The sequence below is a fragment of the Sparus aurata genome, chromosome 8 (assembly GCF_900880675.1).
Source record: "Sparus aurata chromosome 8, fSpaAur1.1, whole genome shotgun sequence".
Classification (NCBI taxonomy): domain Eukaryota; kingdom Metazoa; phylum Chordata; class Actinopteri; order Spariformes; family Sparidae; genus Sparus; species Sparus aurata.
The window spans coordinates 36,251,756-36,270,875 of NC_044194.1; the positions used below are offsets into that span (position 1 = coordinate 36,251,756).

Sequence of the window (19,120 nt, forward strand, 5' to 3'; positions counted from 1 at the left end):
AGATCGCCATTTTAGCTTGGCCCAAAATAAAATTAATCAACTGACATTTCAATCTCTTCTTCTGTAGGTAAGGACAACCTAAAATGAACATTTCCCTAGAAAAAGTGTTTCCGAGCATCGTGAACATTCGCTGCAGCAGCTGAAACAAGGAGTCCAGTCTGCCACAGTCCATGAAGCAGTGAAACACAGTTTCTCTCTGTGGCCAGAAAGGACACTTCTCATTTACATTTGGGTTAATTGCAGAAATAAAAGCGTTCACAGCTACGATCCCGTGGAGAATTCTCCACTGCAGATCTCCAACTCTTTTGGTTATCGGTGGTTTATACAGTGCTCTCCACGCAGGTCTGACCTCATCATTGAGCCCTAGATGAGCTCTCCAAGGGGTGTCAGTCCGACCGCTGAGCTTGTCCTTGTTCAGAACCTGAACCAACAGTTTGTACATGGTTTTTCCTTTCATATCATTTAGCCTGTTAGGTGGAGTGTTGCTGGACTCCAGCAGTCGACCAATGCAGTTTTTAAAATCAGGAACAAGTGTCAGTGCAGGGAAGGGATCATCATTGTTTGGCTGACGGTGTCTGTTACAGTGAGCTGTTAGTAAAGAGAGTTCAGTCTGTGCTAGCTCACATCTCCAGGTGATGAGCAGGTGAGTTATGAACCTGACAGACCTAACTCCCACACGAGAGGCCAGAGCTGCAGCGTTGTTCAGACCTGGTCCACATAGTTGCACCACGTGTCCCAGCGTGACGACCCCCGCCGAGCGAAGCAGCTGCAGCACAGAAGGTCCCGCTGTGCGCTCCACGTTGAAGCGGGTCCCATGCACCACTGGCTCTTTCAAAAGCCAAAATAAGGAAACACAGTTCTTGCACTTAAAAGAATCATCACCAAGATACACACCAAGATATTTAAAACCTCCCTTGTTCCATCTTAACCCCTGAGGTAGAATGAGCTGTCTGCTTAACTCATCACTGGTTGCTAAAGCTTCACTTTTTCCCCAGTTGACTTTAGCAGAGGATACTGTACCAAACACATCAGCAGTTTCAACAAGGACATCAATATCGCAACAAGTCCTCCAATCCAAAACGACCGAATAAGTCGTTTGTTCCTTCCCTCTAATACGACCCACAGGAGCGTTTTCTAAATTAGCGCCTCTACTGGTGGCAGGAGATATACCACAAATACTTTTCGCCTCTGTGCATTGTCGGATCAACGCCTGATGGTCTAATAAAGGTAAGTAGCCAGTATATGGTGATTAAAAAAAAACAAAAAACAATTTTAGAACAACAGAATATAGTCTGTGGGTTTTGTGTTGTTTCGGCGTCTAGTAACGTTATAATACCTAATTACGTTATGTTTACCTAGGATTGGAATAACATTATAAGAGCTAACGTTAACGTTAGCTAAATTAGCTACCATGGTAATTATATAACCGGTAAGTTATGTGACATTCAACTATGCTTATGTTAACATCCGTTTTTACGATAGCTTATCAATGAGATCGCTTATTGTTAACGTACAGGTAAAGTTTTATAATTTCCAAGGACCGCCAAGACGTTACGTTAACGTTAACGTTAGCTTAAGTTAATATAGATAACGGTGTCTTACGTTATGTGCTTTTAAACCCTCCTAATTTCACAAATGGTTTGCTAAAAATATATCGATTTTAGATGATGTCAAGACACACGGGTAAAAAGCCAGGACTAAAGGTTGAAGACAGACAAAACAGGTGTTCAACTACATTTTATGACCCATCGGTTTCTGTAACCTGATGTCGATATTTGGCCAATGCAAACGCTGTTATAATGCATCACGTAACGTTGACTTTATTTACCAAACACGGTACTGGTTTTGTATAAAGTACACGTTTTGATGGGATGTTTGATTTTGGTGTTGATTCTATGATGCAGGAGCATCAAGTAATTGATCGACCAGATATGGTCAGGTGAGGGTGGTCCTATGTGTGCATGCTTTTAGGATTATTTATTTGTTAGAATACCACCTCACGTATATCATTCTCAATAGGTATTTGTTAATTCTATAACAAGCATTAAACAGGCATTTATTTTTACATTTGATCTTGGATCTCTTCTAGAGTCCCCTTCCTCTAGAAGATTACCACAAATACAGTTTTTCTGTAATGACCCAAAGGTACCTTTTTACCTTTGGGTATTCAACGTTGGAAAACGGCTACTTACTTGTTGTACCCCTTTGGATATTTAACCATAGAATTATGTGACTTTGGTTTAGCACCACAAACAAAATACTGGGAAGGTACATCCTTTCAAAGATCTAACTACTGTAGCAGGTCCTTTGAAAGCCTGTCAACATAAGAAAATTAAGTTCTTATCCCCTGATAACTCAGTATGCAGTGTTCTAAGCATTATTATTTTTTCTTTCTCCAGATGCCTACTCAAAAAGAATGTCACGCTTGCAATAAAAAAATTGGGGTAGCCAGCCAGACGTGTCAGCACTGTGGTGCTAAGCAGCCGCACAAGCAAAAGCTGGAGAAACAGAAGAAGAAAATTGCCCAGGACTGGAAAGACAGGCAGAAAAAAAACTGCAGTGTCAATTAAGTATACGATGCAACAAATCTACTGGTAGGTTTCTGTCTTCCAGACAGTTATCACAAAATAGTGTGTAAATAATAGCTCATCTTTACATTTACATACACATTGCTATATTGCTGTTACGTAATTGAGATCTTCAGCATTCCAACATTCATCCTTGTGCAAGACAATTCTGAATTTGAACTTTGACTTGGGTCTCATGCACCCCAGACTCAGTCCCCTGTTTTGTTTATAGTTTAATGCAATGTTTTTTTTCTTTTACTTTCAACTAAATCAACATAAAAAGTAAGTAAGTTAGGAAGTGACTTCACCACTCACTGTCTTGATTATAACATTAAATGCTGAGCGCCATCAAATTAGGACTAACATTCCTAACCTTAATTAGTTGGAGAGTTAATTTTTCAGTCTGGAAGGACTATGACAGGAATGTTTGGACATTAAAAGATAGGCTTTGTTGTTAAATGTTATTTTTCTCTTGTCTCTGACTGAATTCGAATAGCTTTTTTTGCCAAGTTTATTTTTTTTACATTGTTACTAAGAAACTGTATATAGTTACTTCACTCTGACTTTTAATGCATAGCTTATCTGTCTAGGTATCAAAGCATAACACATTGTTTGTCTTAGTACTCTGAACTTGTTGTTATGTATCCAATTTATGATGATTTTGTGTCAATTTTGTTCCAGCTCCACAAGTGGGAACTTTTAGAGCGACATCCAATCCTCCTCCTTGCCAGGAGAACTACAAATGGTTTCTCTGCTGAGTGCTTCTGTCCATGGCAAATGGACACAGAAGATGCAAAAGATGCCCTTGTCACAATAAAGAGGATTTATGAAAGTCTTCTTAACGGTAACATACACAAATGCTATACTTTCACCCGAGAGTCATTTGAATGACCTGCTAATTAAAAAAGACATTAAACTTTACATACATTATCATATGGAAAAGCAAAGTATATTTTTTCTCACTTTAAGTTAAAATGTATACCTGGTCCTCACAGTTTGATGTTGAACATTTTAGTCTTGATTTATTTCATAGTGGTAATATGTCTCTTTCAGTGGTGCTGACATGTTCTTGAACAGCAAGTAGTTTTGTGCTCTTATCACATCTCACACACCAAATAATAGTATCTGTCCAGTAACAGACCCCAAGATGAAGGACATGACTTGTCTCCATCACTCTGAATAATTTTCAGACATTAATGTAAATAGTTTTCCGTGGGAAGTAAATAGTGCCACTGAAACAGTTCAGGATAATAATGTAATATCACACTTTTAATAATTTCTTGAACAGATCCTTGTTGGTATCTTTCACTTTGACTGATACTTTTGTTGTAGCTAAGTAGTACCACTAGTAGTGAATGGCTGCACTGAATATTCTCAGACTCCACACTGAAAAGATTCACAAACCTTTGTCAGTTTGTGATTGTCAACTTGCATGTTCAAAATAGAACTGTATGTAGCCTACCAAGACTCAGGTCTTGCTGGGAAAATAATTAGGACTATGACTACTCATACAGTCGTATTTTTCATTAATCAAAAAATCAATGTAGTTTAATGAGAAGATTATGGTTACTCTATTCAGCTCTGCATTATACTATTATAATATGATCTTACTGTATGAACTGTAACTGTATATAGCACTATATATTTTTGGTCATTTAATTCCACATCATCAGGTATTTCTTTGTGCAGCTTCAATAGATTTGATATGTGATTGTTTACAACTGCTTATGCCATGTCCACATCACAATTTCTTATTCCCAAAAGTGACTATGGCAGTTGAACCACCAACCAGGATGACTCCAGCAGAAAACAGTGAGGCTCCACCATTGGACCACGATGTCTTCCCCTCTGACACTGCAGCTGACCCAGCATTGGATTCAGTGCCCTCACCTCTGCTGACCTCAGAGTCTGACACTGAATTCACTCTTGAACTCGTGCCTGTGTCTTCCTTGACCCCTCTCGTGTCCTTGTCCCACGTTCCTCCTGTGCCCTCTACCTCTCATTCCTCCCCCACCTCCCTGACTCCTCCTGTGTCTTCCTTGACCCCTCTCGTGTCCTTGTCCCACGTTCCTCCTGTGCCCTCTACCTCTCATTCCTCCCCCACCTCCCTGACTGTGCCTGTGTCTTCCTTGACCCCTCTCGTGTCCTTGTCCCACGTTCCTCCTGTGCCCTCTACCTCTCATCCCTCCCCCACCTCCCTGACTGTGCCTGTGTCTTCCTTGACCCCTCTCGTGTCCTTGTCCCACGTTCCTCCTGTGCCCTCTACCTCTCATTCCTCCCCCACCTCCCTGACTGTGCCTGTGTCTTCCTTGACCCCTCTCGTGTCCTTGTCCCACGTTCCTCCTGTGCCCTCTACCTCTCATCCCTCCCCCACCTCCTTGACTGTGCCTGTGTCTTCCTTGACCCCTCTCGTGTCCTTGTCCCACGTTCCTCCTGTGCCCTCTACCTCTCATCCCTCCCCCACCTCCCTGACTGTGCCTGTGTCTTCCTTGACCCCTCTCGTGTCCTTGTCCCACGTTCCTCCTGTGCCCTCTACCTCTCATCCCTCCCCCACCTCCCTGACTGTGCCTGTGTCTTCCTTGACCCCTCTCGTGTCCTTGTCCCACGTTCCTCCTGTGCCCTCTACCTCTCATTCCTCCCCCACCTCCCTGACTGTGCCTGTGTCTTCCTTGACCCCTCTCGTGTCCTTGTCCCACGTTCCTCCTGTGCCCTCTAACTCTCATTCCTCCCCCACCTCCCTGACTGTGCCTGTGTCTTCCTTGACCCCTCTCGTGTCCTTGTCCCACGTTCCTCCTGTGCCCTCTACCTCTCATTCCTCCCCCACCTCCCTGACTGTGCCTGTGTCTTCCTTGACCCCTCTCGTGTCCTTGTCCCACGTTCCTCCTGTGCCCTCTACCTCTCATTCCTCCCCCACCTCCCTGACTGTGCCTGTGTCTTCCTTGACCCCTCTCGTGTCCTTGTCCCACGTTCCTCCTGTGCCCTCTACCTCTCATTCCTCCCCCACCTCCCTGACTGTGCCTGTGTCTTCCTTGACCCCTCTTGTGTCCTTGTCCCATGTTCCTCCTGTGCCCTCTACCTCTCATCCCTCCCCCACCTCCCTGACTGTGCCTGTGTCTTCCTTGACCCCTCTCGTGTCCTTGTCCCACGTTCCTCCTGTGCCCTCTACCTCTCATCCCTCCCCCACCTCCTTGACTGTGCCTGTGTCTTCCTTGACCCCTCTCGTGTCCTTGTCCCACGTTCCTCCTGTGCCCTCTACCTCTCATTCCTCCCCCACCTCCCTGACTGTGCCTGTGTCTTCCCTGACCCCTCTCGTGTCCTTGTCCCCTGCTGTTACTTCTAACCTCGCTCCTGTGTCCACCCAACTGGGTACCTCAGACTCAGTGTCTTCCTCATGGAAAAGACAAAAAAGGAGGAAATTGGACACTAGTGGTATGTGTGGGTTTGTCAGTCATTGTCTTATCACCATATGAATCCAGACTTTTTGATTTTGTACTGTGAAACAGTTTCAGTCAGAACAGTTTCATTTCAGCCTTCTCTCAGCTGAAGGAACAGGGCCTCTCTCATTGGAAGTAACAGTCCCCATTATTTTTCAAAATAACTTGAAGATGAATATGATATAAGGCAACAGTAGTGTTTTGATCAATCTTTAGTGACCCATAAAAATGTTACTTAGGAAAATACACTTCAGATTTGGCTATACACACACACACACACACCAGTGGCAGTTCTAGACCAGTTTTAATAGGGGGGGGCCAGGTTGGGGCCGGCTTTTTTGTTAGGGGGCACATACAACCCGGAAAAAAAGATAAATCCCTCATTCAGACAAAGCAGTGTTTACAATTTCAGCAATTTTGATTGGGTAGTAAACTGCTGAGACACTTTATTTCTGCCTTTCCCTTCAGAACAAAATCATTGCAAGAAATCTGTCATTGTATTATTAATGCAGACTCACTGTAAGGGGGGCCACAGGGGGGTCCAGACTCACAGTTACAGGGGCACTGGCCCCTGTTGGCCCCCCCCTAGAAACGCCCCTGACACACACACACACACACACACACACACACACATATATATATATATATATAATTGCTTCAGTTATTGATCTGTTTGTGGCTAGCATAAATAATCACAGCAACCAATTACTACTTCAACATGGGCATGAGTATTGTTTAAAGACATACTTTAAATGCAATATGAATCCTTCACCAAAAAGGACAAAAACACACAGCTGTGGTGTGTTGTGGGAATTCCCTCGTCTCAAAAATGTCATCCTTTTGTATCATGTTACTGTAACATCAATGAAAAAGGTCCTGTTCAGTTGTTTACAGTTAGCATTAATTTTGATTATCAAAAGTCTGAGTTTCAGTTTGGATAGTTTCTTGAATCATGTCCCTCATTGCAATGTTTACAAGATGTCTGTTAAACCTACAAATTATTACCATCTTTTAATTCATTTCAGAATGTCCCATTCATCAAGGGTCAACCAGTTTTCCCTACAAAAAAATACTGAGGGAAAGAATCAGGGAGGTTTGTTTAAAAAAGCATTAGACATTACTGAAACAATGATAAAAATACCTCTTGGAACCATATAATTGTCCAACAGAAAGAAGTCTTGATAGCCATTATTCTTTGTTTAAAAATAGGGTTTCAGTTAGTCGAAAGCCAGACTGCACAAACAATAATGAAGTGACAACACTTAACAAATATGGTTTGATTTCAATATGTGTTTGAAAACATTACAAAATATGCTGAATATTTAGATACTACATCATTGTTCATTTAGGATTTAGGAATTTGTGTAATGCTTCATGTAACAATGTCCAGCCATTCATTACGTACATTTGTACTACACAAATTGTGTTTTCAGTAATTTCACATTTTCTTGTCATCACATTAAGTTAATTAAAAACCAAAGATCGAAATTTTCTACATTTTCAAAATTGTATGGAAAGCATGACAATTTGATAATGCTTATATGTAAGAGTTAGACCTGCTGACTTATTATTTCACTTTATTGTGTGAATTCACTTGGACTTACTGTTGTATTTACAGTTCAGTATGTGTAATATTGCCATTTGTCGAAAGAACATTTGATTAATTTTACCTTATGTCTTTCTTTCTTCGCTAAGGGCCATGCCGAGTTGTTGGTGCAGTGGCATCCTTGCTCTGGATGGTGAGTATGTTACCTGAACTTTACTTTACTGTAGATGATTGGGCCTGGGGCAACAGGACTAACACAAATATAAACATGTCTACAACTTGTCAAGCAAGTTACATAGCGGTCAAATAATGTTTGTGCAATGTAGTGCATTGGATTTAAGGTAAAAATACAGTATACAACAAAAGTAAGTATACCCCTGTGCATTATCACTAATTGTTAAATGATTCAAAATTGTATCATCTTACAATAATTGTAGCATTTTAGGGTAAAGGGTATGGTATTTTATCTTATTTTTAGTTCAGAACCCAAAAAGATATTATTTGAAATATGGTGTGTTTAACTATTAACTATTGAATGAGGTTTTTAACTACTGTTGTGGTTGGTTTAAACCTTTTATAAGCTGTAGGTGTTGGGAGCTGCTCTATAATGTCATTGACTTGAGCAATGGGAATAAAGCTGATTCTGAATACAGAACCAAATCAATATTACTGTCAGTGTATAGAATTAAAACGATCTTCTTAACATACTGTGATTCAGAAAATGATTTCAATCTGCTGTTAAATCTTGAAGGCAGTTGTATAAGTTTTATGCCATATTTTGAGGTCTCAATACCTGATGATTCCATGTCTCATTGTAAATAGTGCAGTTGCAGCGTAGTACTCCAAACAGTTACAAACAATGTGATTATGTAAACTTTCTGTCTTACAGTGGGGCAAAGTGGAAAAACTCCTGGGAGCCAAAAGAGAATGTACAAATTTAACACCATCCCGAAAATGCGTGTTTGCATGTATTGTTTGTTGCTGTGTGTTCCATTCAGAATTGTTTATATGAAAATATTTTCATACATCGTTTTTTTTTATAACTGATTTTGATTTGTCAGATTAATTCCTGTAGTGAATCTTGACAATATGTTCATGAGTTCTGTCTGTTATGTCACTGCTTTATAAAGTGCATGAGCTAAATTTTCTGTATTTTAGGAGACTGGATATTTGTCAAATAAAACATTTTGAAATAACATACCTGTCGCTGACTGTGTTCCTTCATATATACTTGATTTTAATGATTGTTTACAATCTGTCAATTAATAGCCTAAATGAGTGTGCTTTAAAAAAGCACATAGAATTTCTGTTATTCTTACCAGAAATCATTTTGTGGGAGTGTAACATATATATATCAGTGTGCTTTATCTTAAAAACAAGAGAGAGAATGACTTCCTGATGTATTCTGAATGTAAAACTTTCCTTTTTTGGCGTATTTTGTCATCATTTCTTACAGCAGAAATTGTTTTCCACCCCCAGGATTTCCATCTATGTGTTATGTCTGTTTGCGCATCCATCCAACAGTGTCTCAGTGAGCTGAAGTCAATACACAGAAAAGAGGAAGAGTACACCCTGCTCACACAGCTAACTAAGTGTTAAATGTATTCACACTCATGTTCATCTACTGTCACATAACTTATTCATCATGCTTGGTCTGTGGAATAACACCTATAAGAACTAGGTAAGATAATGCCAGAGAGAGGCATCATCCAGATACTACTGTAGAATCCCTGTGAGCCCACAGTCAGCAAAAGTTTTTTAGCTTTACATCTATAATGTGTATTTGGGACAATTTTGGCTTTTTTCACCATCAAAGGCTTGTAGATCCTTTGAATAGTCAATATAGGCTATTACTACGTAATTCGTACTTCCGTTCCTATTGGAGAACGGAGGACACGCTGTCCGGAAGTATTTTTCCTCACGTCTTTTAAAGATATCCTCCACATACCTCAACATAAAAACACTAAAGTGTACTTGATTATTAAACAGTGCGATGGGTTAATGTTATTGCCATCAGTTTTAATTATTTCTCCTTCGATTCTGAGAAATCAGTTATTTTTGCCAGTTTTAGAAAGGGAAGTCTACATTACCCATGATCCTCAGCCACCGTCGCTATGGAGACGAAGCCAGTCCGCAATGCGTTACCAGACTGTATAAAATAGTGCGTTATCTGTTACAAAATCACTGCCTGATATCAGTCTGGACCCAGGCAAACAAAACCGTCATTTATTTCAAACTGATGAAGATGTTTTCGTGAAGTCGCCCCCTTCATGCACGCACACGCGCGCGCATGTCGAAGGCTCCACGCCCAGGGGTGTCTGCACACGAGACGACAGCCGACAGCGGTCACTCGGCCGTAGGCAAGGATCCCGCAGATCTCCCGCCCCTGCCCGCGTCAGACTACTGTTTTGGCTTAAATATCTGAAATAAAACAAACAAACAAACTTTTTAAAAACATGTATCATCTAGATGCAGTCTAATTAGTAGTTCGGCTGTACTAGACATTTCATATTTTAAGTAGATATATGATTTTACAACCCTATCTACAATTCTACTTTAGAAACCGGAAGTACTACAACTGTGGTGCTGATTTGTATCAATCTAAATGGCGTGGCTCTAGGGAATTGCAGTTTTTTATAATTATAGGAGTTTTTCCTAGAATTGGAAGTTGTAAATGCTGAATTGATAGTATACTGAGCAGTTTAAGATGATAGTAAACACATATGTGTAATCGGATTTTAAATATCTAATTATTAAATGGGTGATGATTAATTTGAACCATATTTGACAGCGCCCCCAGTTGGTGACTATACTCACATGATAGCTGAGATAAAGACTTCTCTAGAGCAGTTACACTTATGTCTGTAGCCCCTTTTTTGGCTGAATTATAGGCCTTCAAACTAGCACCAAGGTCAAGGTTCAAAGGTCAGCATTTCAAAGCAGGAGCCATGTAGAATCCTCATACTGACATATGTTACTCTCCAGGTCGAGACCTTTCCAATGATGTATTTGGTTTAGCTCCACAGCAAAGTTTTATTTTTTTTGTTTCCTGGACACACACTATCCAAGGGCTAGTTTCAGAGAGCACTTTGAAGGCGCAGTATATTAAATCAAGCTGTTTGTTTCTTTTTTCTTTTTTTGTGTAGAAATAGTGACCAGCTGAAGTCACTTTAAGAGCTTACAATACTGATGACAATCTAGGCCATTAATACAGGCTCGGGGGAAGGCCTGGGTTAGGTTAGTGTTAGGGTTACAACTGAAATGACCAATCTATTTTCATTCCCAGTTAATCAAATAGAAAATGTACTTAAATATTAAACAAACCCCACACCCTGGTCACAACTAAACAGTAAAACATGGATTTTATAATACTGCCTTTTAGTAAAATTGAGATAATCGCTGCCACATGGCAACACCATACGTTAAAGATCCCCCCCCCACAAATGTTGTGATGTATAAAAATACTCTGCTTGGAATAATGTGTCTCATAAAATGTCACCCATATACTTGTCCCTCATTGAAAAATCAAGAATCTATAAATATGAAAGGCATATGAAAATATGAAACCCTAAGGCGCGGCTGCAGGGGAGAGAGAGGTGGAGAGCGCTCAGGAGAGCAGAGCCAGGTGAGTGACTGACAGAGCTGGCATCCAGTATCTAATCTCTCTCTTCCTTTAGCGTGTCAGACCTCAGATGGAGCATGCACAGGGAGGATTGGAGCGGGGTTAAGGGGAGGGCCGGGTGAATGCGTGGTGTAGACCAGAGGCAGTGGACGGGCTCTCCGGCGGGCTGCCGGAGTCGGGCGACCGGGAGCCGGAAGCTGGACCTGTGGCGGCTGACCCTTGTGGTGCCAGGTGATCCTCTGCGAGAGCGACCGCGGCCGCGAGGTCCGGCGGTCGGTGGTACCTCTCCCACTCCGAAGTCCACTTCGGGTGACCCTCCACGAATTGCTCGAGCACGATTTGCTCGAGCATCCTCTCCTCCGACGCTTTCTACCCCGGCTGCAGCCGCCGGGTCGCAGCATCCTTCAGCTGCTGCGCAAACGTGAAGGACCGGCCAGCGGAGCCAAACTTGATTGTCCGCAACCGACAACGGTGATCATCGAGGGAGAAGGATCTGGTTCAGTACGGCTTTCTTAACAGCCTGAAGGCTCCCCCGAGCGGAGACCGGCAGGCCGAGGGCTGCTGTCTGAGCCTCCCCCGACAGTAACGGGAGAAGCCGCACGGCCCACTCTGCCGCCGGCCAGTTTATGAAGTGCGATGCCCTATACCGAGTCTGTTTACCTCCGCCTGCTCTCGGTTCATCGCGGCGATCTCCCCGAGCTTCGCACCCAGTGCCATAACCGGCTGAGGATGCTGCGGCCCCGTCACCCTTTCCAGGCTACCATGGGTTCTCGCGGAAAAATCACACACGCAGTACTGGGATCTACGCCTCTTTTATTTCAGCCCATTTACCACAATCTTGCAGGCCTAGGGACCGAACCCGGCTCGTGCGTCTTAATGGTATGGGTATTGGAACCCGGCCTCAGTGTATGTGCACAAAAGATCACAACATACACAATAACATTAACAGAAGTAAGGTAATAAAACTTTACATAGCCATATAAACAGGATGAGGACAAGGTTATCATATTGGCGTCTACATTTCACATTCATCAGTATGGGTACTGGAACCCAGCCCAAGCATATGTGCACTAGAGTATTATTAACATTTAATCAAGAAGTACAGCCTTCTACTGTCAAACTCTGCATGTGCATCCTTCTGCATAGTGAAGCCTAAACATTCACTTAACATTAACTGAACCAAAACACAACAACAGGGTAGACACGCAAGTATACAATATCTACAATTCATCCTCAGACACATCTGGACCGCTGTTGTCATGTTCACTTTCATCTTCATAGTCCTCGAGGTCTTCCTCCAACGTGAAAATAGAGGGGTCTGTGTCAAGTGTGTAGGTGTAGGTGGTAGTGACAGTGCTCAGTTTCTGCTGGAGAATGTACTGCTTTTGCAGAAGACAGCAGTGCAGTCCCCTGTATCCCTCTTCGGTCAGCTCTCTGGAAGAAGCTAAATTAAAAAGTGAAGAAAACTGAGACTGAAAATTAGGCAGCTTTTATAATGACTATTGAAGTTGGTAACATGTAATGCAGTTTGAATGCCCGACTCTGAGGCTTTACATTTTATAAAATATTTGTGGAACATACTATGGTTCTTGATGTCCTCTTTCGTCTTATGAAGGAGGTTGTCCAGTTCGTTCAACGCCTTTTTTAGAGACTGACAATGCTGGGTCATCTCCTTCACAATGATCAGTTTCTCCTCTTCCAGACGCCTGACGAGCATGACCTGATCAAAGAGTCGCCTCTTCAAGCGGAGGCTCACCACTGTTTTGGAAAAGAGAACTGATTGACAAAACCAAAACACAAACATTTTCCACCATAGGTCTAGCACAGTGTTCTTCATTGTATTACATACTGTATGTCATGAGATGACAAATTAGTAGGCAGATTTACTAAGAAGGACTAGTGTGTAAGATTTAGCGGCATGTAGCAGTGACATTTTAGATTGCAACCAACTCTCCTCACATCTCCTTTCCCAAGTGGTAGTCTAACTATGGTGGCCGATGCAAAAACATGACCGGCCCCATCTAGAGCCAGTGTTTGGTTTGTCTGTTCTGGGCTACTGGAGTGTAACATGGCGGCCTCCATAGAGGGGGACTCACAACCGCAGACCACGTGTAACCACACCAGCCCAGGACCCTCCACATACAGCATGTTCACCTCAACGATCGGCTGAGACCATATTCCCCCCCTCCGTTTTCAATATTAACATCGTGCACACAACATCGTTTTCAAAAAAGTTGTCATTTACATCAACCCCGCCGTCATGCACCATTATAACTATGCCAAACCTATGGGCAGCAGTGTAGGGAGAAAGATTTTAAAAAAAAAAGGGTTTTTCATGTAAATAAGAGGCCAAAGCGCAGGGAAATATCTGCGTCTTCCCTTGGTGTACACGGGGTGTGAGCATGTTTGGGATGCTCTGGATAGGCATATATCTGACAGTGTGTTAGAGTTCCTGCTAATATCCATCAGCTTCGCACAGCCATGCACATTTCAGAGTGGCCTTTTATTGTGGCCAGCCTGAGGCACACCTGTGCAATAATCATGCTGTCCAACCAGCATCTTGATATGCCACACCGGTGAGGTGGGATGGATTATCTCGGCAAAGAAGAAGTGCTCACTAACACAGATTTGTGAACAAAATTTGAGAGAAATAGTTCTTTTGTGTATATAGAAAATGTTTTAGATCTTTGCTTACCATCTCCTTGCGCTTCCCAAGGCAGAATTACATCCTCAGAGAGACTGCATGCTGCTTCTACGTCAACTTTCTCCTCACAGGCAGCGATGGTGTTGTAATGTAGTCCCTTCTCTCTGAGTCTCTTCTTGAGCTCACTTAGTCTCCTCCGTTTGCGTCCCCTTGTTTGGTTGCTGTCTGTAAGGTTAAAAAATGATTAGAAAAAAAAAAGCACGATAGATAGATAGATAGATAGATGCAATATCAAATACCATTTTGTCTATAGAGATCATGCTTCTTTCTTCGGAGGGAATAAATGATCTCATCAATTTCTCTCTGGAGCTCTTCCTGGCTACTGTGAGTTTGAGGTTTCTCTTGAGAAACAGAAAACAGGAAAAGCTGACCATTTAAAAAAAAAAAAAAAAAAAAAAAAAAAAGTAAGTATCACTGTAAACATGTAACCAAATGTATACACCAGCAACCATATTACATACCAATGGCAGCCCATTGCTTGACATCCCACACCCACTGCTCTGTGTCTTCCAGAGAGATGTTGAGCTCCTGCTTGAGACTCTCAAGACTGGCGGATTCCATTTCTGCTCTCTGTGTCGTCTATTTTGAATGATTAAAAAAAACAAACAAACAAAAAAGGATCTGTTAATGAATAATGTTTGCTGAATACTTTTTCATTAGTCAACATGTGTATAATGCCGATATTCAAAACTACAAGGAGTGACCATAGAATGACCAATGTAAATGTTCACATACAGTATAGACTTCTTACTTTGACAAATCTCTTTGCCAGTGTCTTGTGGAGACTCTCCACCTGCCTCTGGTTCCATCCCATGGCAAGAACAGTTAGCATATCTCCTCTGCCTGGAAAAACAAAACAGAAAGATGCAAATTTAAACCAATTTTACAATCTGGTACTGTGTCAAAGCATATAATTTTCTATACCAACCTGACTTGGTCATGTATTTTGTAGTCAGAGCTGCTCTTGAGAGGAAGCTATTGACCTGTTCCACCTCCTCAGCCAACAGTATTTCCTGCACCATCCTGGCTTCTGCCACCCCACCTCACCTGTATCCAAAACATAACAATAAGATCAAGAAATTTAGCATCAGAATCATATTTATTAGACTGTGCATTGTCAATTAAATTCAGTGTCATGAGCAAATTCAGTCTAAAATGTTCTGGGGTAGAATTACGCTGCAAAGATATTACAACTGCTGTTAGTTTAAGCTTTAACCTCTGTTCAATGAGTATTTCTATATTATAGATATCTAAATTATAGAGCCATTTCATGGGTTTTGAAGTCTATCCTGCAGGCGACCCTGCTGTACAGTTTCAAGAAACTTTACAGGTACATGGTTGCATATAACATGCCTAATAATTTCACAAATGTGGACAACCGTTTCTGAAACCTGTACCTGAAGTGATAAAAAAGAGCAATGTTTCCTGTGCAAGAGACTGTAGGGATATGTTCCTCTAAAAACATCCTATGACACATACACATTAACTTGCGGCACTGTACCTCGCATTTGCCAGTGTGAGCCTTGGCATGCATTACAGAGAGAAATGGCTTCATCACTGTAAGTGGCTGGAGCTCAGGCAACTTCTCTGCCATCTTCATCAAATACGGCCAATACCTGTAATGGGAAAATCACTTAATATTTGGGGTGCATCATAGCATCATGGTAAGGAGACAAACCCAGACCTAGGAAGTCACCAGTGCAATCACAGTAACCAATCAAAGAGCAACATGTAGCCAAATTAATGCTAATGTTGCCTTATATCTGCTGGATGTGCAAGTAGTAAATAGATAACACTTTAGCCATATCAACTTTCCAAGGCCATAATAGCTGAAATGTGTGATCGGTAGTCGGGTTGTTGTGCCTCTATGTGGCCTAAAAATACAGATTAAGACAACTAAAAACATCAGTGAAACTTCAGTTATGATTTGGCCATGGCAATGACTACCTGCAAGTAATGTCCATACAAAAGAATGTTGTATTGGCAGCTTGAGCCAGCTCCTTCTGAAGGAACATGGGGTAGGCATATATTTCACCACGGTAGTGATTTAAGCCTCGCAGCAAGACTCCATGTCTGCACACAGCTATTTCCAGGCCCTCCTCATCCACCTTGGCCCTGGACTTCTGTGATGTTTCTCTGCGGCTGTGAATGTTGCCGGCCCACAGACATCATGACCAGTCCTCTGAAAGTGGATACAATTTGTTACATGTAATCATGGGACAAGTAAAAATAATGATGGTTAAAGGATTGAATAAATCCACACTCATCATCTGACTTCTGACTTGGTCAACAAAGGCAGAAACTTTGGCATCTTTTGCGATGAACAGTCCATCAAAAAGAGATGGTTCGTCTGTCCTGTTAAATAAGAAGAATTTCTTTTATAACATAATCAAAAATCCATAACGGTTTTGTTGTTTAGTTAATAAGTCACCAATGTATTTTAAATGATTCCACTGACCCTTTGGACTTCTTGAAGCGGTAATGCTTTCTATTACCATCTGCAGATATAGCCAGCATGTCTGGTGTGCATGCTGGGCATTTAAAGGGCTCCACCAGGCACAGATCTTCTTTCTTAAAATTGCAGAAGGCAAACTCTCGAAAGACTCTGTGGAAGGTATCACCACAAATACCACCTGTCTGGAAAGAAGGATGGTATTAATTTAAAGTTTGGAATTCAAATATTTTGAGAATGAAATGAGAGTTCTTACTCGTCCTGTGCAAAGGGATCGATGTTCAAGCATTTTGAGAAATGCTTGTTGGGATATAGCTGGGCTGGCCAACTTCATCTGCTCAAATGATGTGAACACATCAAACTTGAACAGCATTTGACAGCTGGTGGTTGCTGGCCAGTATCTGTATCCAAGCAAGTCACCAATCCCTGGGGTCCATTTGCAAGAACAAAGTGGACAGCACACAGCAGGCAGGCACAGGTGGTATGGACCTGAAAACAAAATTATATTTACTATTTGATCAGTATCTGTACAACACAGGACAAAAGGATTATAATAAGCCATTATCATGCTTGACCTCACGTCACCTACTGGTGGGATATAAAAGTAGAAGGAAGTGATAACATACCGTTGATAGTCACCAAGACAGTCTGCTTTCCTGGGATAATGATGAAGTCTTGGTTTGGACCGCAGGAGCAGATTTGTCTTGGTGGAGGTATCGGAAAAGACACACTGCAGTAAAGAACATTTCAGAAATTAATATCAGTAATGTTTGGACATGTGGGACATAAAGTCAAATTAAAAACACTCTAAACAGTAACAAACTTCAGACATAGCTTTTGCCTCTGTACATGTAGTGCACATTATGAAAATATGCTGAGGGGACATCTAAATTCTTTGAACACACCTTGTTCACCAAGTTGATATTGGCCACTTTCATCCACCACAACTAGGGATGTGGGCGGAATAGGTTTTAAAAAGCCATCAATCATGGCTTCTCTGTCATGGAAGACATTTTTTCTGTGGATTATTGAGTCACACGATGAACAGAGAAACTGAGTTCCTGAGGGAACGCAGTCTAGGCACCGGACTACAGCATCAACTGTTTTGCACTGTTGACAGCAATGCTGGGTTACAGTCTCTGCAGCCAACTTGCAGTTTAACAGCTCTGGCATTGCAGCCCTGAATTTTTCCCCACAAATCAACTGTCTTCTGGTCCATGTAGACATGGTGGGAGTCTCCTCCACTTCCACTGATGCAGGGGCAGGGACAGTGACAGAACTCAGCAGGTCTCTTAGTCGCTGAAGATGTTGATCTAAATAAAACAAATAAATAATGTAAAACACAGTTAAACTAAGTATTTTAATAAAAACTAAAAGTTGTAGATGTTGGCATGTAGAAAATTACATTTCTCTGTATATGCATCATGAACATGGCTACTACATGCGCTTACCAAGACTTGGGACCTCTTGAGGAATTTCATTTATCTGTGACTCCTCAACTTCTGGGAGTTCCATAGTGCTGGCTGGTTTAACTGCAAACAGAAAATATAATGATGTTGGAAACATTGCTGCTGTCCACCAGCATTAAAAATTGTAAACAACAGTATAACTGTATTGTATTTTACTGACCAGATCGATTCCTCCTTACATGCTGCGGGACAAGGTTCCCATCCTGGTCCCTCTTCCTCCAGGAAACATTTGAGCCTTCAGTCCCCTTCTTATTTTTTTCTTTGAAGGCTAAAAGTAAAAACTAAGGTTATATATTTGCCTTTACTGGGGCATACACATCCTTTTTAGGTGTGTGCTGAAGTGTTTTCTTATAGATTTAGGTAAAGGCCATAATAGAGAAATAATTAATGAAAAATTTTACTTTTTTTGTTGCCAACTCATCTGCCAAGATTTTCCCCGCCTCCAGCCATTCATCAAATTGTTTGAATGACTCCGATGCCATTGTTAGATGTAACTTAAAGAGAAAAAAGAAAGGATAAAGCCAAAGTACATATAAAGAGAAAGAGGGAGACATAGATAAACACAATTTCTGTTTAAGCAGAAAAAGCCTTTCTGGCGCGCTGGCCACCAGACTCCATTGACAAAAACAGTAATTTTACCTCGCAGGACGCAGGAGCTGCTGGTGTACTGCTGCCTCAATCGGTTAGTTTGCTCGCGTTAATCTGTGACGAACTAACCCTTCAAACAACCAAAGTCATTGTTATTGTGTGAGCTTGGTGTTTTAAAGTGTTTTGTTCAGTTAGTTAGCATGGGAGCAACTCCTGTGTTGTGCGCGGTAAAAATTGCTGTTTTTGTCAATGCCTGCACTGGCATTAGCAACTGATTGGTAACTAAAACGACACACAGAACTAACTTAGTTTCACATGAAATACAGACAGACAATCACGACGATTACCTCAAATAAACATAACAAAAAAAATAAAATACACAAACTTGCCGGACTTACCAGGGATACGGCGTTCAGTGAAATGAATCGGACTGTCCCCCTCTTCTTCTTTGGTGTTTAACGGCAGTCGGCATAACTGTCCCCCTCTTTTGACGTTTCGCATTTTGATTGGTAACGGAGGTCAAAGGTCATATGATGACGACACACCCGAGAGACCATATTGTCGTTATTAACATGACCACTAGAGGTCGCTCAACTTTAAAACGTAACTGTAGGTCGTAATGAGCTGCTTGTACAAACGAATGGGGTCGTTTTTAGGGGAGGACAGTCTGCAATATCGTCTTGTTTTTTTACAATGACAACAATGTCACCAGCATAAGCAGACAGTTTAAAAACTTGT

General features: G+C 41.7%; 5 long non-coding RNA genes across 5 annotated transcripts; 1 reads left to right on the plus strand and 4 right to left on the minus strand.

Moving 5' to 3' along the window:
• The first annotated feature begins 981 nt into the window (after positions 1-981).
• Positions 982-4,654, plus strand: LOC115587035 (uncharacterized). Its single transcript, XR_003984954.1, has 4 exons — positions 982-1,227; positions 2,400-2,594; positions 3,249-3,411; positions 4,332-4,654. It is a non-coding gene; the product is annotated as an uncharacterized LOC115587035 (long non-coding RNA).
• A 9,690-nt stretch (positions 4,655-14,344) lies between these two features.
• Positions 14,345-14,873, minus strand: LOC115586993 (uncharacterized). Its single transcript, XR_003984946.1, has 3 exons — positions 14,802-14,873; positions 14,625-14,716; positions 14,345-14,452 (listed from the first exon to the last, which is right to left on the minus strand). It is a non-coding gene; the product is annotated as an uncharacterized LOC115586993 (long non-coding RNA).
• On the minus strand, positions 14,873-16,007 carry LOC115586992 (uncharacterized). Its single transcript, XR_003984945.1, has 3 exons — positions 15,821-16,007; positions 15,375-15,489; positions 14,873-14,920 (listed from the first exon to the last, which is right to left on the minus strand). It is a non-coding gene; the product is annotated as an uncharacterized LOC115586992 (long non-coding RNA).
• A 1,221-nt stretch (positions 16,008-17,228) lies between these two features.
• Positions 17,229-18,049, minus strand: LOC115586988 (uncharacterized). Its single transcript, XR_003984943.1, has 3 exons — positions 17,955-18,049; positions 17,777-17,857; positions 17,229-17,638 (listed from the first exon to the last, which is right to left on the minus strand). It is a non-coding gene; the product is annotated as an uncharacterized LOC115586988 (long non-coding RNA).
• On the minus strand, positions 18,050-18,997 carry LOC115586989 (uncharacterized). Its single transcript, XR_003984944.1, has 3 exons — positions 18,781-18,997; positions 18,196-18,288; positions 18,050-18,062 (listed from the first exon to the last, which is right to left on the minus strand). It is a non-coding gene; the product is annotated as an uncharacterized LOC115586989 (long non-coding RNA).
• Between the last annotated feature and the right edge of the window lie 123 nt (positions 18,998-19,120).